The sequence below is a fragment of the Patagioenas fasciata genome, chromosome 1 (assembly GCF_037038585.1).
Source record: "Patagioenas fasciata isolate bPatFas1 chromosome 1, bPatFas1.hap1, whole genome shotgun sequence".
Taxonomy (NCBI): Eukaryota; Metazoa; Chordata; class Aves; order Columbiformes; family Columbidae; genus Patagioenas; species Patagioenas fasciata.
The window spans coordinates 151,660,881-151,684,528 of record NC_092520.1 but is presented as its reverse complement, the minus strand read 5'-3'; the positions used below and the strand labels follow the sequence as shown (position 1 = coordinate 151,684,528).

At 43.7% G+C, this 23,648-nt stretch overlaps 1 protein-coding gene across 22 annotated transcripts in view; it reads left to right on the top strand.

Annotated features, from left to right (window-relative positions):
- The first annotated feature begins 15,381 nt into the window (after positions 1-15,381).
- MICAL3 (microtubule associated monooxygenase, calponin and LIM domain containing 3) overlaps positions 15,382-23,648 on the top strand; it is a 163,868-nt gene continuing 155,601 nt past the window's right edge. For 18 of the 22 annotated variants that reach the window (XM_071817927.1, XM_071817934.1, XM_071817923.1 and 15 more), the window contains exon 1: positions 15,382-15,536. The gene's annotated coding sequence lies outside the window, so the exon portion shown is untranslated. The remainder of the gene's footprint in view (positions 15,537-23,648) is intronic. The other 4 variants (XM_065841021.2, XM_065840976.2, XM_071817955.1 and 1 more) reach the window with 1 other exon arrangement.

Genomic DNA, 23,648 nt, shown 5'->3' with positions numbered 1-23,648 from the left:
GAGAAAATTATTCTGCTCTGTTTTCAGCAGTATCAACAAAATTGTTTACCAAGTTCCAAAGAGTTATATTTTTGGCATCACTGTGGCCTGTTTTGGCCTGTTGAATGTTACTTATGAGTAAGAAGGAAAGAACTTGACTTGACTCTCAATTATAAAGCAGAATTTGTATGGCTGACAGTTAAACAAAAACAAAGCAAACCCAGTAATTTTTACATTTACCTCACAGAGATGATAATTATGGAGCCCGCTAATTTCAGTTGGAGGGATACATCCTGGTTTTTGAAGTCCTGTCTCTGGTCTCTCAACCACAACTGGAGACACCCAAAACCATTGCTTGTAGATGTAGTTGTAAATGGCCTGCTCAGTCTCATACAAGACTGTGGAGACGCTGGGAGGTGGCCTCAAGCCTTTTTCAGAAAGCTGAGATTTCTGTTGCAGACAAATCTCCTCTTTGTCCTTGGAGGCCACATTAACCATGAGTCTGTTGTAGTCTGTGCTCAGGCCCTGCGACACCAAGACAGCCCTGGTTAAGCTTCCTAAAGGAAAGACAGAATTGCAGATATTTCCAGGACTTGATTGGGAAATCAATCCCATTTTGGGAGAGGCTGCAACGACCCCTGGTTTCTGCTGTCATGCCAAGCAAGGGGAGTCTCCGTCTGTTACCACTGCTGTGCAGATGCGGGCAGGGGGTAGATGCTGCAAGGCTGGAGTCTGAGCCTGGTGTCAAGGTAAAAATGCTGTTAAGTGGATAACAGGGCAAAAGGTCTTTGCTGCAAAGTCAGGTTCCATGAAAATACCTGTGAGGATGCCAGAAAAGCTATATTTTCTTGAAATAGCCACAGGGGAATGGCGTTGCTGGCTGGATAACTCGGGTTAGAAATAATAGCCATGGCAGCACTGGCCACTGCCTCTGAAAGTGAATATGAAAAGGAATAGGAAGAGCCCAGAGAGCAAAAACAGTGAAATAAATAGTAGCCTAGTAAACAATTCATGCCAATTATTTATAAAGTGCTTTACTTATTCAAAGCATGGTGCAACACATTAGCTGATTAACCTTAATTAATCATTCAGGTAATTAAATGGAAGTAGAATAAAAATGGTTAGAGGAAGTTTGGAGTCTGAAGACTTCCTGAAATCATTAAATGATTTTGCTGTCTTTGATGGAAGGGATAATTTCTTCCTTTAGGGTTTAAATGTGCTTGCAGTGTGGGTGTTATTGCAGTTTTAATAACCACCTGCTTAATTCCCTGGGATGGGAGATTACATGCAGCACAGCCAAAGGCTTTTTGTTTGTTTGGGCAACTTCAGCTATCATATGGGCCTAACAAAAATGAGAAGTACCACCAGTTCTATGTTTCAGGGCACAGAATGATGACCTTCAGGAAGAAATCTTGCTCCTTTGACTTCTCCCCAGCAGGATGGATTGGTATGCATTCTTTTGCAAAATTTAGCATTTGCCATCGCTGGGAGATAGGATACAGTTACAGCATGACCTATGGCTTTAGTTTAAGCAGGAGGGAAAGACAAAGCTGTTCTGTCATTTGATGTGAGGAATCACTGAATGAGCATGGCAAAAGACACTGCTGCAAGCAAAAGCTAATTTTTTATGGATTAATTTGTTCCCTTGCAGTAATAAGATAGGATTCTTTGGCAGACAATCAGTGCAACTTGATTCCTGGCTGTGGCATGTTTAGGTTTGTGTTATCACCTGCTGCCCACACTTAAGTAGCAAAAACTCCTGAGAGAACTTGTGAAGAGATGTGACTTTAGTCAGCTGGCCCAAATCCCTGCTTTGCTGATGAACCCTTAAGCTGCTGGAGGAAGATCTGTTTCATGCCAGGCCAGTATAGCTGTAGAGCAGGCATATAGCTCTGATTTCCTAAATTCAAAGACCAACTTACCACACTGCCTAAAGTAGGTTTTCAGTTTACCTGCAACCTGAGAACTCACCATCTTAAGCAGGTACAATACAAGCAGTTGGTGCTGCAGGTAAAGCCAACAACCTTCAAGAAAGCCGTGAGTTAGTAGACTGCTAATTGCTCGGATACCTTTGCTACCCTCCTTCAAAAAGACTACAAAAGTCTGTGTTTCCTTCTAACCCAGGACACTGTCACTGTAAGCAGTGAAAGCTATCAGACATCTCCCTTTTCCTTTGTGTAATTCCCTGGGCACAGGAGATCCTGGCAGCTAGATCTACCCCAGGCGTTTGCCTTTTGTTTTCCTGTACTTTTCTCTTGGCAGGATTCAGAAGTTTTCAGTCTTGTGCTTCCACAATCACATGCTAAAATATTTGCACAGCTGCCTGGTGATTGAAAAAGGGGGAAAGATAAAATCCACTCCTCTGTTATTTGTAAAGTTTAAAACAAACAAACAAACCCCCCCAAACCTAACCAGAGTTTAACATGAGTTAATAATATAAAATCTTCAGTTTACTCTGCTCTTATGTCACAGAATCCTCTTTCACCTTGCCAGGCTTCCCCCATGTCCTTCACCTTCCACTTCTCATATGTATAAACCCACCTTTTCATGCTTCTCTTAAGATGCCTGTGGGTTAAAAAGTCCGTGGGACGCCATTGCCCACCTGTGGGCACTCACTTTGGCCTGTTCCTAGTGTGCAGAAACAGGGCCAATTCCTACAGACCATAATCAGGTATTCTTCATGCAAATCTCTGACTGAAGGAAGTTTTGGCAGAAGGATCGCCAAATTAATTACATTCGTCCCCCAAGTACATATATTGGATGGTGACGAGAGATGATAAATATTGCCTAGAACAAAGTCCATTAATAAATGAGAAGTAGATGTGAGGAAGAACAGTTGATTGAATTATTTATAATGCAGTTATGAAATTGCTGAGTTGCTGAGCTTTCCAGAAACCCATCAATAACAGGCATGACCATAGCAGCAGTTAATAGGAATATAGGCAAGCAGGAGCAAGGATCTCCATGAAAATCAAGTGTGGAAATATTGTGAAAAAAGCCTAGCACAGAACACATTTTAGTGTGGTGGTAACTCTCTAATAGCCTTGAAAATTTGTTGTGAATTAATTTTACTAGCAGTGCACTGAAGAATTTCGAGCAAAAATTCAGCAAATGTGGGCACATCTTTTAAAAACAGAAAACCAGCATAGATACTCATCGATAAGGCTAAGTATAGATCTTAGTGGAAAAAGATGCATGTTAAAAAATACGTGGATAGTGATACTAAGGGCAAAAATGAACCTCAGTGTTTGAAAGAACAAATCTTGCCACTTAATTTTTTGCCAGAATTACCTAATTAGTGACTGGTGATACTAGAGCAGACAATACTACATTAAATCCTTTGGTGCAATGAGTGGAAGATTCAATTTTTCAAGCCATCAGTGGCTAGAGGAGGAAAAATGAAAAGGCCAACAAGCTCTTTCCAGCTTTGAGATCTATAGTTCACGTGCACGGACTCCACTCCCACTACAAACAATTTGCTCCCTTCCTACACACATAAACACACACTCCCTGCCTTTATCATGCTCTCAGACCACACATGCATCTCTGTCCGCTTTCTGCCCTTTGCACCAGCCAGCCTCTTCCCTCAGACACACGGACGTCTCCTCTGAACTAACTCCTCACTTAAAGGTATGTTTCCACCCTGGTCCACCACGTCTGGTTTTTTTTAAGGCTTTCTTGCTGTCCTCAGTCATGAGCTCCAGACAAAGGCTTCCTTTCTGTGAGGGAACTTCGGGACCAGGAATGCGGTCTGGACACTTATGGACAAAGGAACATTCATGTTCCTGCTCCTGTTGCCTCTTAATTGTGAGGAATAATAAATGTACTCTGGCTTTAGCCTTTCAGCTCAGTTAATGACATCTATGTCCTCCTGTGGATGTACATGGAGGGCAGCTCTCTTTTGTTTGTGGTTGAGAACGGAGTGTGCAGGCGCAGGGATTTACTCGCTCCATACTGGCCTGGACCCAGCAGCCGAAATGTCATTTCCAGCCATTTAGCCTCTGAAACCTTCTGTTTGGGAAATTAACCTGATGAGGCGACTGATGAGAAATTGGTGCTTATTAGCTGCTGTCATTTTTATACCCTCTTCCGTAAGTAATGGTACAGCAGCCCTCGTGATCCCATTAAATAGCTCTAGCTGATGCTCTGACTGTGGGAGGATAAAGCTGTAAATGGAAAAGGCTTCTTGGTGCTGCAGCCCAAGTCCAGCCATCTCCTCTCCCCTATGTTACTTGCTGCTTTCATACCCCCTGCTAGCCCAGCACTGTTCCTTCTCAGGATTGTCTTCTTCAGGGGACAGCTTCATTTTGAATGGTTTCATGGTATCACACTCAGAGGCACCAAGTCTTTTCACTAAGCCAAGCATGAAAATGTCTAGGGGAAGGCACAGGGGGTGGGAGTCAGCAAGACAGATATATTTAATTATATGCACCGACCAGCATTCTTGCTATTTAACATGTGCAGTTCAGTTTCTGATCTTCTTGCGTTCTCGCTTTAGATTACTGAAGAAGCAGTTCACACTAACATGTAACATGACTTCTTATTTTTAGTAATCTCATATCTGTGTGGAACCAGATGCTTATAAGTCCGGGTGTACTCATCACTAATTTTGAACAAGCCACAAAGCCACCATGCAAGGAGGTGTGGGGGGATGCTGTTAAATTCCATCATCTTTAATGTGAAGGCTCCAGACTTTCTGAGACTGGGCCTAGATGGGCTTGCCTACTTTGTAGAGATACTTCTGCACTGCCAAGCCTAGTGGCGCTGTCCTGGCCATCGCTGCACCTGGTGATGTTCTCCAAGCCCCACATCTACAACCACATAAGCATAGGAGAAATGGAAGTTTTTTTTCTGAGTCAAATTAAATTATAATCCTTGTAGTATGTTGGAGAAAAGCTGGAAAACTCAGTGTGAATGCAGAGGCAAAGACAAGTAAAAAGGCTTGAATTGTTATTGTTTTTAACATCTGAGATTTTTTTAGCCCACTCACAGTTTTTTGAATCTGGTTTAAGTCTTTTTAACCCTTCTGGCTGATACTGCTGTTCTGGGCTAGTCCCATCTCTGCTGCTTCAGATTGTAGTGGGGCAAAAAGGTACTTAACCCACTATCATAATGGGATCTTTAATATTTGGATTTTGGCATCTGGAGGCCTGTCCCTACATAGCAAGTTGTAATGAGCCACTGTCAGGGAAAGCTCAAACAACCTGAGTTAAAAGTGAAGATAGGGAAGTTAGTTAAGAAAGCAAATGTGTGGGTTTTACTTCTGTGTGTTTGTTTTTTATCCGTACCACCTACATGCATACAGAGCTGTGTTTGTTCCTGGCGTCCTGAGAGAGGAAATCCATTACCTTAAAAGAAGCTCTTGGCATTAGGAGAGAATAATAAGGAAAGCAACAAAGAACCGTTAGCAACATTTTGTTAAGAAGACGAGCTAAATAGTCTGTTCCATAAACAAGTGGTATTATTTAACTATCCAAGGATCTTCTTTCCAAAACAAGCCTGAATTGTTCATTGTCCAGCAAAAAAATGCCTGTTTCTGCAGTCCTGGCTGCTACTCTCACTATAGCCCAGTCTGTAGGTCTTTGCTGCTGTGGACTGTACTGCCTTACATTATTAATAATATTTATGTCAATGTTACAACAAAAATATCTTAAACAAGTAGAAAACAGCAATATTGAGACTCAAAAAGAATAACATCAGAATGTCTCAGTTGAGGGGACGTGGACAAAGCAACTCTGCCTGCCCTGAGCTTCCCCTTAGCTGTAATAGGGCCTCACACACACACTTGCACTCGATCGCGTTGGCAGAGAAACACTTGGCAGAAAAATACCCTATTGCTGTCCCAGCTGCTCATTCACCTGCTCAGAAAGACAAAATTATATCGCTTTGTCCTAGCACTTCTTCAGACACTGGTCAGCATGTGCTGATATTCAGATGCTTACCAGAACAAGGTTTCATTTTTCCTGTTTTCACATGACACGGTGTTTCCCAGAGGAAGCGAGAGGCTCTCTTGCGGCTATGCCAGCTCTCCTATGCCATACAAACAAGATTTACAGATGCTGTAGAGCTCCGGGAGTGGAGTAACCAAAGCGGGGGGTGGGGGTGATGTGAGGGAAGTACCTTCTGTATAAAACTGCCTCTAAAAAATAAATGAGTGGAGTACTCAGGTCACAGGAATCCTCAAAGGAGGAGGCAATGCATACATTCGGTGCTCCCATTGCTGCTCCCTTACCAAGCCACAGGGGACCACTGCTCCGTTACCATGGCAACAGTGACGAATTGGCAACCAGACCCATCGTCACACAGCCTCCCCGAGACCCTGCGAGATGCTCTTGGAAAGACATACAGAAGGAGATTCACACCCCAGATCCCATTTCTTTTTTACTTTGGCTTTACCTTGCAAGCCTAGAGAAAGAGAAAATTGTTTGTGCAAGCCCTCCAAGGAGAAATCTGTGCGGAGGAAGGGTATGAGTGGTGGTGAGCGGGCTGTTGTTTAGATGCCTGCCCTGGCAGAGGTGGGAGAACTATGAACACCTGTCGGGGAGGATGTGACCTGTGCGAGAAGGTCACTTACGCAGCCTTGTTCTGTGAGTACTGACCCAGCTGGCTTCTCATACCTTTTTGCTGAAAATGTTATTTATTCTTTGTTATTGACATTCTGGGGTTACTAATTTCTAAGGGGAGGAATTTTCGTCTGTGCTATCTCTTCTGATAGGCTTCACACAAAATCCATGAATGTGCTACTACTAGATTTTTTTTCTAGGCATGAAGTCCTGCAGGAGCCACAGACTTACCCATTAGCAGCAGGTTTCTCGCACAAAGTTCGATTAAATCTGCAAGGCTGTGTCTGCAGTTTGCAGTGTGTGCCACCCAATCTGTATCTTAATGCATTGTTACCAGGTTGTGTACTCTCACCAGCTGATAGGGTACTATACAAAGATCAGCTTTTTCATTTAATTCATAATTGCAGCCTTTGTTATACATGCTAACGTATTTGTTTTTTTGAGATTAAGAATTTAAGCAGTAAGTAAACCAAATGTCGCTTGGAACAGGTGGAGAAAGAGTATTTGCCCTATGCATGATAGGGCTACAAGCAATTTCATTCCAGTGAGCCAAACAAATGCATCAGATAAACTACTGATTAAAAGGATGATTACATTGGCAAAGATCCACCACACTCCACTGTAGCACATGGATATAATAGTCAAGTGTACAGACAGATAGTAGTCAAACACACAAAAGCTATGGGTGAGATTCATCTAGCATGGCTAACAATAGGTATCTATAAATGTAATTGTGCTACAGAATGGTATGATAATCAGTTTTAAATTCTCAACTGAAAAATATTAATTAAGTCTAGAGATCTGCGAGAAGAACATGCTGCTTTGTAAAAAATAATAATGCATTGCAAAAAAACTATAAGGAAAAAGAAATCAGAGGGATCTTGTACACCACAGATCTGAAATCTTGATCAGCCTGCAGCCTGCTCACATGAAAGCTAAGGGGATTTTTTTTTTCGCCAGATGAATTTGGTGCTTGTTCCGTTCCTTGGCCAGACGGCAGCACTGGGGCATCTCTAGCTGTAATCTCATTAGGACTATTAGGCTGTGCTTGTGCTCTGTTGCTGGTGCAGATTTAGGCAGACAAATGATCCTAGGAGCATGGATGGCTCTCACAGCTGAGAGGAGATGGACTACGTTCTTTCTCATGAGGTCTGAAAATCTTACAACCTCGACTTCGGAAAGGCACTGTTTGCAATCCAGCCGGAAAGGCAAATAGGGACAGGTCTGCTCAGTCCAGGCACACAAGGGCAATTTATGAACATAGCTTCTGTTTGTGGTAATGGGAGTCACATGCGTAAGTGCTCTGCACAATGAGGGCAGAATACACTCCCTCCAGTGTGTACATAATATAAAGCTGTGCCTGTGCGAGTGTTGGCGTGAGAGGCTGGGCTACAACAGAAGAAAATCAGAAATCAGAAATGAATTATTTGTTCATTTTTCCACCCCCAGAACAAGTACTGTGTTCTGCTTTGTCCAGTCTATTATAACTAAGACAAGCATGGTAGCTTTTGCTTTTTTGGACTCTTTGACCAGGCTTAAAAATATTTTGATACAGAGAATGTTTCTGGAGTCAGATACAACTTGTTTTTATTCAATTTCATCCCGTTACTCTTCATTACAATTCCTTAGGACACCATGAATACCCATTCTTCCCTTTTTTGCCTTCTTGCACCACTCAGATATTAGCAGATAGTTCTGTTCCTCTGCAGCAGTGGAGTTTAAGTACTTCTGGATGTAAGTGGATTTCCAGCCCCCTGTGTGACCTCTGCACATGTGGACCTCTTGCACACAAAGCCATACCGGTTTATGTCACTGGCGCATGAGCCTCGGGAAGCGGTCTTTGTTGAATGAATGCCAGTGTACCACACAGTTCATAAATATGTAAAAGTAATGGGCCCTATCCCAACAAGCTTAGATTCAGAAATGTTTTGCAGATGTTCTGGCTGTGGGGGAGGAAAACAGGAGATGAATAAATACAATACTGCAATAACAAATACTTTGTTGATGAAATTGCACATAAATTAGAATGACAAACACACCCTTACCGGGACTTTGACCTATCCATAAAACAACATCAACATGTTTTATTAATAGTAGTTCCACATTCTCAGGCTCAATAAAGTGACTTCATTGATTTACCTTCCCCTTTTTATCAATACTTCTATAAACAGTGATGAATTTGAATGGGACATAGATAGAGTCTTTTTTATAGCTTGTCAAAGGACAAATCTAATAGTACTAATAAAGTAACCAGGTTCTCAACCAGGGCTACCTTTTGCTTGGTTAAAGGAGTAAAAAATTATTGCTTTACAAACAAGTACACAAAACATAGCTCAGGCTCACTCCTAATCCAAACTCCAAATAGTAAACACGCCCTTCAGACCTTAATGCGTGATACGTGGAGAAAACCAGTCTCAGGGGACCCCTACACAGGCAGCTCTTGTGTAGAATTTGTATAGCCCAAATGAGGTGAAGAACCAATGATGCATCTCAGTGATGACCTTGCAGGACTTCTTCTCTATTACATTTCACAAGGTATTTTTAAATCTGTTCCTTTAGTCCTCGGGGACTAGCTGAGCACAAGGAAATGCTGTACATCTGATTTTTTGTTTAACACGTTAATCACATAGCATGGCAACAGCCTGGCAGTATTTCAGCTGGGTATGGTCTTGTTGCATATCTATATTTTGCTCATTGAAATGCATCTGTCTTACTGCTTCAGATGATCTCGCACCTCTTTACACACCTGACCTGTTGTTGTTCTTAGAGGAAGCGTGAAGTCAGACTCAGCTGGGCTACTCTGCCCGGCCCTTACCATACCATACAAGCTTGGGAGGGAGTTTTCTGCCCTTGTGTAGCCTTTGTTTTGGTTTACCTCTACTTAAAACAATTACAGCAGAGTGAAGTGAAAGTTGTGTATTTCTCATTAGCTTCTTGTATATCCACAGTCCTGAGTTGTAGTAGGAAACCCAGCCGCAATTTTACATTTTACTGCTTGGAAAATCTGTGAGTAGTGGAATTATCTACAGTGTGTATGCACAGACAAGGAGAGTATCTTATTCCTAGAATGCTTCCAAATGCTTAGTATACACTGACCACTCAGCAGATTTGCATGTACCCCCAGAGAAACTTTTCCTGTTAGCTCCTATCTGAAAGCTTCTTGTCTTAGCCTGAAGGGTCAGAAACATTCTTCTACATGATCAAAGTTTACTGGATCTGATGGGTCAGCTTTTTATTTCCCCATTGAACTGAAAAAGTTTTTACCTAGAGAAGTTTCTACTTTTTCTTAGTGAGATGATAGGTAGTTTTTTCTCGTTAGTCTTGTATTTATTTTCTTGTAATAAAACACCACCAGCAATTTATTTGGAACTCAGCTCCCACCCCTGCACACAACTTCACTCCAGATTAGTGAATGTGTGTACGTTCAGGGGTGGCAGAAGGAGGTTAAATAGCATCATTTTATAAATATGACAGTTATTCAAATGCTTATGCAGTGAATAACCACTTGTACCAGGCAAATGCTGGGTGGTTGATGACTTCTGCCTTGTTTCAAACACAATTTGAACATCTGTGTTACTGCTTAGAGAGACAGCTCTTCATGTTTTCTCCAGACCTGGACAACTAACAGTTGCAGGTGATGCAGAAGACAGCAAATTTTAAGACTTCTGTAGACTAGACTTTCTCTGCTGTCCCTCAGTTTCTTCTGGAAACATTTCTTTTTTTGGAAGTGTTCAGATGCTGATTTGTATACGGATTACTTTTACATAAAAAAAATATCTTCTCTAGCTATCTAAGTAGATGTGACCACAAGAAAATTAGACCATAACCCATCAAGGAGATCCCCAATTAAATTGTCTCCAGCAGGTAGCAATTTAAATGTGGTGCCTTTTAAGAGAAACACTTGCATACAGGAGAGAAGAGTTCTGGTTAATGGAGAGCATCTCAGATGCTTCAATGGCACTTCGGTTTCATGTTGTGGCCTTGACTTTTAGAAATACTGCCCATGTATGTGGAAAGCAAAATAAATCCTCTGGCACTGTAAACATCATACTAAGACATAAACAGGAGGGATGTTTGCAGAGCACACCAAGTGCTCCTCTGTTCTACATCATACTGGTAAGGCCTCAACTGGGAACACACCTTGTGCTTTTCTGACACAGGGAAATTCAGGAGAGACATGGACTAAAGTGAGAGCCCCCAAGGGTGGACATTGAGAGTCACCAGAGGTCTCACAACATAACCTGGGAGGACAGGCAAGAAGAAATGGAGTTTTAGGTCTGGGGGATGTAATAAGAAGTGACATGATAGATCTTGATGCATCTACAAGGCTGTTGCAGGAGTGAGAGGAACAAATGTTTTCTTTGTCTGTGATGGGTAGGATGAGAAGTAGATGTAAATTATGGTAAAAGAGATACAGGTTAGTCATTAGGGAAAACCTAAAGGCAAAAAGAGTGAATCACGAGAAAAAAACATCTTGCCTGGATAGACCGTGGTGTCTGCAGCACTGAGGAGGTCTTTTAGGGGTAAAACAGATGGGACAGAGATGCTTTCACAGGGATGGAATTAGATGACCTCTCTGTATCCCTTCCAGCCCTGTAAGTTGGTGATTGCCTCCTCTTTTGAAAATCCACTTGCTGTGTTTTTACTTGCCAATTCCAGATGTGGGGACTCTGTTCTGGGACAGAATGCTTTCTGTGGAATTTGCCGTTCTTGTTTTTTAAAGAGATTACAAATTCCCACAGGAGTGGTCATGCACCTGGCAAGTTCTGAGCCTTGGAAGGTCGTCAGAAGAGAATTCAAGATTCCTTGGCCATTTTTACTGTGAAAATAGCTTTGGTATCAGAGAGATACCAAAAACTTTCTTGAATTTTCCTGCAATTTGCCTTCCTTGCTATACTCCTTGTCTAACTGGGAGCAGCGCCTGGCCCTTATGAACTTTCAACCACTTCTCTTAGAAACAGAATATGTAAAAAGTCAGGCCTTATTTTTGTATATTGATTTTTCAAAAGGGGAAGCTGTGCTATATTCTGACCATATTTTGAGTAGCAGCACCTCACCTCCTTTTAAGAGGTGAATCCTGAACTACAATATTTTTCCCTGGGTTGGCTTGGAACTGCTGCCTCAATGGCTGCTCTGCTCACTAGTGTTCATTTCTGGAGCACCAGGCACCCAGTTTTACTGTGCTTCCAGGCACACGTTCACAGGGCATCTTCCCTTGGCTGGGGCAAGGTGACTGTTATCTAGGCCAGTGCAAACCAGCAGTTCTGTAAAGTCTTCGGGGAAGACAGGGTAATGGGCTTCCCTTGCACATCACCAGCCTGAAACATCGGTCTTCCACTAGGCTGTGATGCAGGATTTCAGCTTCTTAGCTTGCGCTTACAAAGTAGCCCATTTTGTACTGATGTTGCAGTCCCTTGTTTTTGTGTATGTGCTTTATTAGGCTGAAATTCTGTACAGTACTGCCTTCCACCCCCCTCCCACTCTGAACACCACATGCACGCAACAAAAAGAGATGTCATGGAAGTACAGTGCTTTGTTTTTGCTTTAGTTCTACTTGTTTAAACCCTTCGTCTTATAGAGCATTGTGAAAACATCTTGGGGACTCTAACAGCATCATGATGCAAATAAACCTGTCACATGACTAAGCCTCTCTGGTGCTGGATTCCAAAATATCCACCCAAGACATACAAGTCTTGCTGTGGATGCCATAGACGGTCTCATGCTAGAGTGCAGATGGCTCCTCAGTTCCCTAATGGGAATTGTTCAGGTCCTTATTAGCTTTTTATGAAGATTACTCTTAAACGGACAGCCGTGATGGTTGAGAGGCAGGGTGCTCGCTTAGTAAGCAGTGGACACACTGCATGCACTGGGCCCTTTGAGGGCATTTTAAAATGTCTCCTGTATCACTGTGTGTAAACCTGCTCCTCCATCTGCTTTCATTTTTCAATAATCTAATGCACCCTCAACTCGCATCTTCGTAGAGGAGGACACCTTGATATTTTGGCTATCAACAGGTGACACAAGCTGCTGCCTCCCTTGCAAAGAACTACTGCATCAGTGGCCTTCACTGACGTCAAATGTGGAAATACCCACTATCAGGAGCTCCTCCCATCCTGTGGTACTTGTATGTGCATGACTTTGTGCCTCTGCTCAGGTAAGGATGGGTGGCTGTGCCAGATTTTCCAACACATGAGCTGAATCAGCAGGCTGCAGCTTTCAGGCGGGTGCAACCAGTAGCTCTAATTTCTGCGCTCATAGAAACTCCATAAGTACGCAGGGTGGGCTGAGCCAAGTTTAGATCAGCTAAAGGCTTCCCTCCATCTGTTCTCAGGCAGGGATATAGATAGAGATTCAGGAATTGTGCACTGCTGGCTGATATTTGTCACACCACATTGTAGTAAGGATTTCCTTAGCAGTATTATGAGCTCGTTTTATGCATCTCTTATGAATGGTATATTTTTCTTTTCTCTCTTTTTTTTTTTTTTTAATCAGGTGTTATTACAGTACCTGACTGCTTTTCATGCCAAAATCTCTAACAGAGTATGGAGATCAAAACGTCTCTTAAGTTAGAGTTGGAAGACTGTGGCTCTGGATGCAAAAGGTGTCTGAATTATCTCTCCTGGAGATGCCTATTTTAAGGAAAACTGGTGCGCTTTCATATGACCATTGCTATTATCATATTATCCTGGGGTTGTACTTGTTTCCTAATCCCTGGGTCATTCACAGTGCTTCTGTATTGGTTTGCATTCCTGCTCTACTCAGGTGCACACTGACTGGTTCCCTTGGCCGAAGAATTCAAGGGTGTAGTCAGCTAATCGTAGCAAAGACAATATATATGTGTGCACTGCTTATACACACTGAAGTCTAGAGATAGGAGTGAAATATTTATATATAAACACTATACAAACGTGTATGTATATGGTGAACTGAGTGCTCTTCCTGCTAGTTCAGATGCAGAGCATTCCACCAGTAACCAGTGACTTCTGAGAGCATTTTAAAAAGGAATCGGATGAGCATACACATATATATATAAGCCTACATACTCATATATTTATATGTGTGTATATACATATTTACATATATTTAGCTTGGAGGAGACTGAGGGGTGGCCTTATTAATGTTTACAAATATATAAAGGGTGAGTGTCACGAGGATGAAGCCAGGCTCTTCTTGGTGACAACCAGTGGTAGGACAAGGGGTAATGTGTTCAAACTGGAGCACAAGAGGTTCCACTTAAATTTGAGAAGAAACATCTTCTCAGTGAGGGTGACAGAGCACTGGAACAGGCTGCCCAGGGGGGTTGTGGAGTCTCCTTCTGTGAAGACATTCAAAACCTGCCTGGACACATTCCTGTGTAACCTCATCTGGGTGTTCCTGCTCCAGCAGGGGGATTGGACTAGATGATCTTTGAGGTCCCTTCTAATCCCTAACATTCTGTGATATACTCAAGATTTATTCTTCTCAGTGCTTTCTTGAAGAACAGGGGTTTGTAATTTCCTTGTCCATCCAGTACCTTTGCTATTATCTCAGCATAACCTGAGGGATTAGTCAATATTTGGGTCTTCCAAGTTGATTCAGTTATCAGGAGATGAGGATAATGAGAACAGGCATTCATCTGATGTAATTTTGTTTATTGCACAGAGACACAGGCAATGAGCTATTTTCCCCAGCACAGCAGGATCCAAACAGGAGGAGTTGCTATGACCACAGCGCCAAGCTTCTCCCCAACCAACCCCAAACCAAAAATATATTTAGCCCTTTCTCATGACGATTTTACAAGCGTCTCTCCAGCCATTTTTAGATCTGATTTGCCAGCTTTCTCCTGCCGATTTCTTACATGCCATGTCTCCTGCTCTCGGCTTCATCAGCGTTTCACACTCATATGCGAAGTGCATGTGGAAACGTTCCAAGCATGCACCTCATCTCGTGCCAGGAGCCTCGCTGACAGGCAGCGCTTTGTGTGGCGGTGCCTATTGTTCCAGCTCCCCGCCCTGCCAAGAGGACCCTCGTTGTTCTTGCCTCATCTGGAAGGGCTGCAGTGGCTTTGCCCGGAGGGGTGTTGGGGGGGGAGGGGCAGTTTTTTGCAGTATTCTAGTCGGCAGCAGGTTTACTTCGAACGGGAAATACTCGCTTCCCCCTCGAGGAGGTGGGTAACAGCGGGGGGCCCGCTCGCCTGGGCAAGCGTGACAGAAGCAGGCACAGAGAGAAGGCCCGGGGCGGCGCGCCCGCCCTCCAGCCCCTCAAGCACCTTGACCGGGGCGCGCCCCAACGGCCCTCCGCGCGCCTGGGTGACAGACCTCACCCCCGGCGCGCGCGGCCGCGCACGCGAAGACTAACCCAGCCCGGGGCGCTTTAAACGGCTGCCGCTTGGCCCCGCCCCTTTTTTGATCTTCGCTCCTCCAGTCGCGTTTGGCGCGCGCCCTGACTCCGCCCCCACCCCGCCAGGGAGGCCAATCCCTGCGCAATTCGCGCGGTAGGAGCGTACCATTGCCAGAGAGCGGGGGAGGATCTGAGAACTTGAAGGCGCTGCGTGGGGAGAATCGAGTGTCCCTTTACTGTTTGCCGCCGCGTGTGGTGCGTTTCCTTTGCTGTCGCTCTCCTTCCTTTCTCCTCCTCCTGTAGGACACCGTGGGCCCGCGCGGCTGGACCCTCCGCTTCCCACCACTCTCCCCTCGACCCGTGTATCACTTTCAACCAACGGGTGGGTGGGTGGGGAGGAGTGGGCTCGCCCGCGCGCGCTCCTCCTCCCGCCTCTCCAACCGCTCCGCGCGCGGGGCGGGGTCGATCCCTGAAGCGGTGGTAGCTGCCAAGGTGCGCGCGCGCTGCCGCTTCGCGCGCCGCCGCTTCACCCGCCCCCTCCCGCGGCGGGCAGGGTCGGGCCGTGCCGCTCCGCGCCGGCAGCCTGACGGGCGCAGCGCGGCGCCCCCCGCCGCAGAGGCACCTCGGGCCGCGTCAGACCCGCGACCGCCGCACCTAGTGCAGCATGAAGCGAAGGCAAGTGTGGCGGTGGGGGTCTCTCCGCCGCCGTCTCCCCGGGGAGGGGAGGAGGGCGGGCTCCCGCGCGGCGCCGTGCGGCAGGTGCGGTGGCCGCTGCCCGGCCGCGCGGGCGGGGGAAGGCGTCTCCCGCGGGGGCGGCGGAGGATCCGCTTCATCCCATGGCATCGCCCCGGGAGTGGCCTGGCGCGACGCCGCGGGCGCTGGCAGCAGCACGGGGGTCTCTGCGCGGCAGCGGGCCGGGGCGAGGGCCGTGCGCGCCCGCAGGGAGCGGCCGGGGCCGGCACAGGGTGGCAGGGCACGGCCGCGAAACCCGATCCCCGAGGCGGCCCGCGGCTGGTCCTTGCCGGCTCCCTGACCCGATTACACGGCTCGGCGCCGGGGAGGAACGAGGCGGTGACTGCCGCGCGTCCTCCCAGGGGAACCCCGGGCGCTCCCTCGCCGGAGGGGGGTGGTTCAGTGAAAGACACCTGCGTCCCCTCGTCCCGGGCTGGGGGTGGAGGAGGCGGCGGCGGCTGTGCCAGGTGGGCGCAGGTCACTTGCGGGAGGGCGGCGGGGACGCCCCTGCAGCGTGGTCTCGCGGCAGCACTGTGCCCCGCTGGGCGCCCCGGTGCTGCCGTGCGGCTCCTTCTCGTCGACCCCATCGCTGGTGGCTGCTGTGCAGGTCGCCTCACACCGCAGGGAGACTTGGCAGCCATGACTGTCACAGTGTCATAAAATGTTCCTGGTGCTTCCATCCCCAGGTAGTTTGTGACACCCCCACCAGAGAAATTGTGTAGACCGGTTTTATTTTATATAGACTTGTGATTGTCTCGCAGACCTAAGCTTTTAGCCTTTTAATTGTTATCCCAGGTACATTCAGTACAAGGGACGTCCAGCTTTCTACTCCTTTTATCTCTGTTCTGACTTTCTTTGTTATGATACAGACAATCTCTGCAGGCTGTTGTCCAAGGTGTGTTTAGGGTGTTAGAATACTTAGCAAGTATAACTGCTTCTAAATATAAGGTTCCTTCTTTTATTATAATAAAAACCTGCTTATGCATTCACTGTAACAACTTCATTCTGTATTCCAAAGAAGTAATCTCTTACCTCATGCAGTCACCCATTTAAGGTTAGTGCTGTGGAGCAACTGACAATAACTTCCCTTGAGATGGAGGAATACTTTTCAAGCGTGGCACTACAAAAATTGCCATTTCCTGTGTTGATTCTGTTGTACTTTGAAAAGCTGACAAAATGAAGAATCTTCGGAAAAATCTCTTTAGATTTTAGACTTAAGTCTTAAAAATGGGGTTCTTCATTATTCTGCACTTCAAATGGGCTGTGTCAGTACTCCTGTAGGGGGTAGAGGAAGCTGAGCAAATAAGTGACCTCTCGCTGCACAATCTGAATATTCAGAAACTGACTATCCATTAGTTAGCCCATTTTAGTTGCAAACTTTGAAAGCTATAAGTTAACTGAGCTTGAAAAAAATGCAGTAAACAAGACTTTCTGTGTATGAGTAAGAACTTACTTGAAATAGACTTATTTTCCCAGTAGTTCTGCTAGTACCTCTTTCTGCCTTTCTTTTGGAGAATGTGCTTATTCTACCTATTTTTCACTGTCACATTTTCAGCACTTGTGTTTGAGTTGGTTGTACTGCAGGGATGTGTTTGGTAAAAATAACTTGCTGCATGGGAATTAACTTCTTTAATCATGGGAATATTTCTACTGGTCCAAGATTCTGTGAAAGCTTACTTGCACAAAACTAGATATAGAGTTAGATTGAAGTTGGCAGTTTCCCTTTAAACCTGCCAAAAGTCCACTACACATTCATCTGCAGCTGAAAATGAAGAAGTCTTACTACAGTTAAGAAAACAGTTATTTTTGTACTTAGATTACAGCTTGCTAAAGTACTTCTGTCCAAGAACACAGATATAACTAGATATACTCGACTTGTATTCATTCATATCTTAGAGTACAGTTGGAAGGTACACCTTATAGCTAATTGGTGAGGTTGGAAATGCTTTAATTCTTAAATTAATTGATGGGGAAGTCCTCTTAAATGTTACAGGACAACCATAAAGTTTTTTAACAGTTATTTTTAAGTATTTGTGCAGAGAAAATAACTAATAGTTATGCTGATTATGAATTACCTGTGCCTAAATTTCAATTTTCAATAGATTTGAATACAAATCCTGTTCCTGACTAATCCTGTGTCCTGAGAAATGATCTATAAATAGTATGTGACTGTATATTCCCTGTGTAAACCTACACACAGCTGGTTGAGGTTAGGATGGCATTTTATTCTAAGCTTTATCATATCTCTCAATTTCAAATATCCTGCAAACATGCCTCACATGAGAAATCTTAGTTATTTTTCAGGTGCAGGTCTCCTTTGATAAAGACCACAGCACTGTTACTTTACCATCTTTTCCATGAGAGATCTTGAGGTACTGTTGTACATGTGGTAATGCAGAGCTGATGACATGTTGCTGTTGGAGAAAGCTGAGGCAGAACTGATCCTTAGTTGGATGTGTTCCTCTTATCTTTCAGGATTTCAAAATTACTTCTCAGTCACTTAAGTGATCTATGAATGAATTACATTTGTTTTTGTTGTTGTTTTTTCTCCTTTGCAAACACAAGGGCTGGCTTGTCAGTGTAACCTTAAGAATAGTATTCAAGGTAGGTCTAGGTAAAGAAAGAGGGAGAACTGTCCATGCTGCTGCTGTCTGTCTGTGGTAGAGACAGAAATCTTCCACTCTCTTTTGCCTGTCACAGGAAATTACCTGTGAGAGCAACAGCAGAGCCTGCACATGGACTTTGTTTGGTGTTACGACTTTGGTGCTGTTACTGTAGAGAAGGCTCAGGCTGCAGTGGTAATGTGTTGGTCAAAACTTGTTTCTTCCATGCAGCTTCCAGCTCTGATGTTTTAAGAATCTGTTCTCTGCCAGTTGATCTACATCTTAACAACCTACGCTAAAATCTTCCATCAGTGCGACTATCTCTCAGGGATATGATCTGTTGTATGTGAAGTCCTTGCAGAGATTCAGTTATACGAGTAAAGCATGTGTGTTATTAGGACTTGTCTTTACACTGTTGTTAATATATGGGTGTGAAATGAAGCTTTGCCAATGTACTGTACAACTGTTCTAACGCTGCTGAGGTATTCCTGATGTGGATGTGATCTGAGAGGGTTTTCCTGGACGAGTCCTTTTGCTGTATTAGATATTTCTAATGATAATCTCATCTTTCCATTAAAAAGGGGAGGAGGGGGAAGTTCCTGTTGGTAAATCCAGGAAGCAGCTTTTTACATGAGCTTCGTCAGGTGAGGCTTCCTTTCTTTTTCTTAGGTCTTCCAGCAGCACTGGAACCTAGAATTGACCTTGGCCTTGCAAACTCACAGGGTGTAACTGGGATATCAGCTATGGAGATGCTGTTCATAATTTGACAAGTGGAAATAAAGCAGCAATGATACTGATCCAGTGCTCATGCTGCTATTTGGAAATGATGTGATAAGATACAAGAGGTAGCCACTGTTTGTTTACTAGGAGGGGAGCGCAAAACAGTGGAGACACAGCAAAGAGGTAAGCTAGTGTAGGAATGCCACCCTTTCCTTTCTTTTTCTTCCCCTTCCTCCCCCAGCAGAATAACTTCTTATGTTGTAATTGCACAAGGGAGAGGGAGAAAGGGAAAAATGCATCTGGGAGAAGCCAAGAACATACACTGAGGAATGAGATCTGCATGTAGATGATGCTTGTGAATGGTATGAAAACACTTGGTTTCCAACTGAGTGTTTAAAACATGCAATCACCAAATTATTTATTTTCTGTTCCTGCAGTCTCCTTCTAATTTTTAGGTAGTTGAAATAGGTAGTTGATAGGGCTCTAATGGAATTTGGTTTCTTTGTGTGAACAGTAAAATGAAATGCATCATAGTTGTTCTCATTCACCTACATGTACTGGATCTTGATTTGAAAAGGCACTGTGATGCTCATGTGTATGGAGTGGCTTGTGATATAAATTCAGTGCTCAGATATGAGAAGCAATTTAAGGAAAAAAAAGTTGCTCACCTGTGTGGGCAACCTTTCTTCTGACACCCTTTCCCCCCGACTTTTTCTTTTAAAGTTTAATCAAGCAGCAATTATTTGGCTTGGTAGCAGGAGGAAACTGAAGGATGTTTTTCTTTCTTTTTCTGAGGCATTGAAATGGGCTCAATTCAAAAGTATTCAGTGAGACTAGGAAAGGAAATGCAAGTTCTTGCTCTTTGTAGACAGCACTAAATTAACAATAGAATTATTTCAGTTTCAGGAAAGAGGAACCTATTTCATCCCACACTTCCCAAGGAAAGTTCGTAACTTTTCTGCTAAAGATGTACAGTAACAGCCCAGCTTCTTGCTGAAGACAGAAACCTGATTGTTCCAATAGAGATCAGCTGTTCTGCAACTATTATTTTTGCAGTGGACAATATGAGAAACTGCATTTCACTTTAGAGGAGCACTGAAGAAAGCTGTGGAAATTGTGAGGAAAACCTTTTTGCTACATTCCTGTCTTTCTCAGCCTGTCATCTCTGCCTTCTCCTCAGATCTTTATCTGAGTTACATGTTAACCTTTTTTGTTCTTTCTCTACAATGTCTTTGAGATATGATCTTTTGTGCCTAGCCACATGGTTAAAATTAGCCTAAGCTGCACTCATTTGTGTCTGTATTTCTTTTTGACACTCAACTGTTCAAAACAATGACCATTTTTACTAAAAGGTTTGTGGTTTTTTTTGTCTGCTGTTAAGCAGACAAAGGAATTATTTTAGCCAATAATTCATATGTGAGGTCCTATGACTACAGATATAAGCTAATTTTCTTCTTGGTCCTTTTTGACTGTCATCTACAGTGACATACTGTGCATAATTTGACATGTAGTTCCACCTGTTAATGCTACTAGCTTTTAGGCATTCACTAAAGCCTTGTTGTGGTCCTTCTTTATCTTGTTCATCCTGAAAGAGGAGTGGTAGATGGATGCTTTTCACCCATCATGAAGAAGAGTCCCATAAACATCTATGGAGTTACCTCATCTTCTGCCTTCGGATAACTTTTTAATGCACTCTCCTGCCACAAGCTGTCTGAACCAGAACAGCATGGCAGTGGACTGACTAGGCCACTGCTTATATTTCTGAGTGGTTTTGTCTTTTTGCTGTGCTTCCTTCCTTCTTTGGATCCACTTGTCCAGCAATCATTTCAGTCTTTGAGTTGGAGTCTCTGTGTGCAAGAAGTCTGTTTTCTTGTTCTGCTCTAATGCAATGTATTACATACTGAAATTCTGGTTTAGACTGGTGATCTCAAACATTATTGTAGGAGACAAACCTAGGGTAAAATCTTGCAGTTTTCTGTGCTGTTTGCAACATCAGTCCAGGAATATTTGTCTTACAGTATGGGTCTTGCCATGTTTGCCTGTATTAGGATTCCAGTTGTACAGTTAAATTAAAATCTGGGAAATAACCCACTTATTGCATCAACTTCCTCTTTGGCCAGCGGAAAAATTGTTCTGTATTGCTGCTTTCTGCCCTGCTGTTTGGAAATAATTCCTCTGAATCTGCAGTGCTTTGAAGTGAGGCAAGGCTCACTGGGAGTTGATGTAGTGGTGTGTGGTATGATGAAGAGGACATTTCAATGCATTGAAGACTTTTATTAAATCTCTTTCTTTCAAGCTTTATGTAGTTATATCCTTTATCGTCATGGTTACAAGATGCTTTGGAATGAACTTTGAGTAGCATGTCTGAGGAAGTCTTATGGTATAATCTTCTGTTCTTCTAAGTAACTTTTGAACTCAAGTGACTTAATAGATAGCATAACTTCTATAGTGACCTTCCTTTAAATTATTAAGATCTCTTTACCCTGGGTCTGTGGGGAGAGTTCTTAAAGTGTAGACAGAACAGCAGCATTTTTGTGGGATCATATCTTGTTATCTCTGCCATGCAAGTAAAAATGCTTGTGGCCATGTGAGTCCTATCTAACATTTCTGTCTTTTTATGGCCTTGGTGGAACTGCCTGGGTTTAATGGGATGGTTGGGAGGCCCTTCTTGCCCTTCTCTTAGTCTTTCTAAATATGCTATATAAACTAACACACCTGTTAAAAAGGTCTTCTCTTGTCAGGTCCTGTGAAAAGGACAGTATAAACTCTCCTCTATTTTTGTGAGATACTGCAGCTTGTAGCAATTTGCACCATTTAACACTTGCTTACCTTTTTTCAGGGTTCATTAAAGAAATTAGTCTAAAGGCAACAAGAAACCAAATTTGGCTCTAACCCAATTGAAGAGCACAGAGCCGATTGATATCCATCCAGTGATATGCATGTAATAGACTGGATCTTGTGATGAGAAGTGTCCTCCAAACACTTGCAACATCATGGTTATATGCCTGAAGAAACAAAGAGGACGACAGTAGATTTTTTTTTTTTTCTCATCCTAGTTGTGTGGTGATCTGCACAGAAATGAGGGATAGAGGTGGGTGTTTGCCTAGGAGTCTTGCTTTAAGCAGTCACATCCAATAATGTTTCAGTAATCTCTTTTTTTTTTTGTACGAGAAAGTTATTTCTTTAGTCTGTGTACATTGTGTATGGTACTCCATCTGCTGTAAACAGAATTCTGCTCAGTTTGAGTAAGAGAAGCCAGATTAGATGAAGAAATAGTGAACAGTTCTGGGGAACGTGATGTGCTTTTGCTGATTCACTTAGCCATGCTAAAGCAATAATTAAGTGAGGCTCCCATTCAGAATTCTGTAGAGCTGTGCCTCTTTTTCCATTGATTGTAAAGAAAGACTGGTTTTGAATTAGCCTTAGTGTATAGTTTCCTTGGTGAGCCTGGGAAGACGGGTGCCTTGCACCTGGTATTTCAAGTTTCTTCTAGATCAGGGGTGTCAAACTCCTTTTCACCAGAGGCCTTCAAAGGGCCAAATATAATTTTAGGACTGTATAAGTGTAGGAGTAGCTACATTTATACAGTCCTAAAATTAGATTCGGCCCTTTGAAGGCAACAGCAAGGCTGATGTGGCCCCTGGTGAAAATGAGTTTGACACCTCTGTTCTAGATTTTGTGTCATTTGTCTTGCTGCTTATAAACAGAATCTAAACATACTGTGGACTCTCCAGGGAGAGTAGGACTGCTTACACATCCAAGAAAGACAGGAAGAGGCTGGGTGTCGGTGATACCTGGTTTGCTTCCAATGCTTCTGAAAGAGAGAAGTTTGTACAAGTGAAAATGGAACAGTTATCCAGAAGGTGACAGCATCAGTAGCAGATCTCCTCTAATAATTCTCCACATTGATGGTATACAATGTTCCCTCAGAGAGAAAAGACAGATGGGCTGCAGCTGAGCACATCATTATGCCTTATACTTTTCTTGTTGCTTTTGCATTACATATAATGCCTGTTGCATTACACGTGCCTTAACTCTGCTGTGCCAAATATCGTATTAAAATGTAGTAAAAATTTCCACACTCTTAAGATTTTTTTTTTTCTTAAATAAGGCAGGCAAGAGTGGAACAAAGCGTATTTTTTCTGTTGACGTTTAGAATTGCAAATGATGAGAAGTTTTGAATTCAGCATATTGAGTATTATTTGACAGTGAGTTTACTTCAGGATGGGAACCAACCTTTAAATTGAGTCAACACTTCTGAAGCTGCAAAATATGAACTCTGTGGGCTTATGAGGAGGTACGTATCTTTGAGAGGTATATATTTGTGTCATCTGGGAGCCTTTGTTTTAGAATAACCAATTTGCCTTCAGTGCAGATGTCTCTGGCACATCCTCCGTCATCTCTAGCTCCACTCAACTTGGTCACACTTCATGACATTGAGTGGACTTGCTTCTGAACTGTCCCTTGGGCACCTCTCTGCACTCATACCACTCTTGTTCTGGTTTCCCTGGTCTCGTATCCCACCCAGACAGTAAATGATGGGGCTTACTAAAGTCAGAAGAGGGATAAGGTGGCCAGCTTGTCTGCTGATATAATCCTTCATACAGTCATGGTCATGAATGTATTCACAGTGTGGTTCAGGAGGGGAGGGACGAGTCTCCTAATCCATGTTCCCTCTGGGACAGGAGGGAGATCTTTGTTAATGGTGTGCTGCATGTGCAACATGTAACCT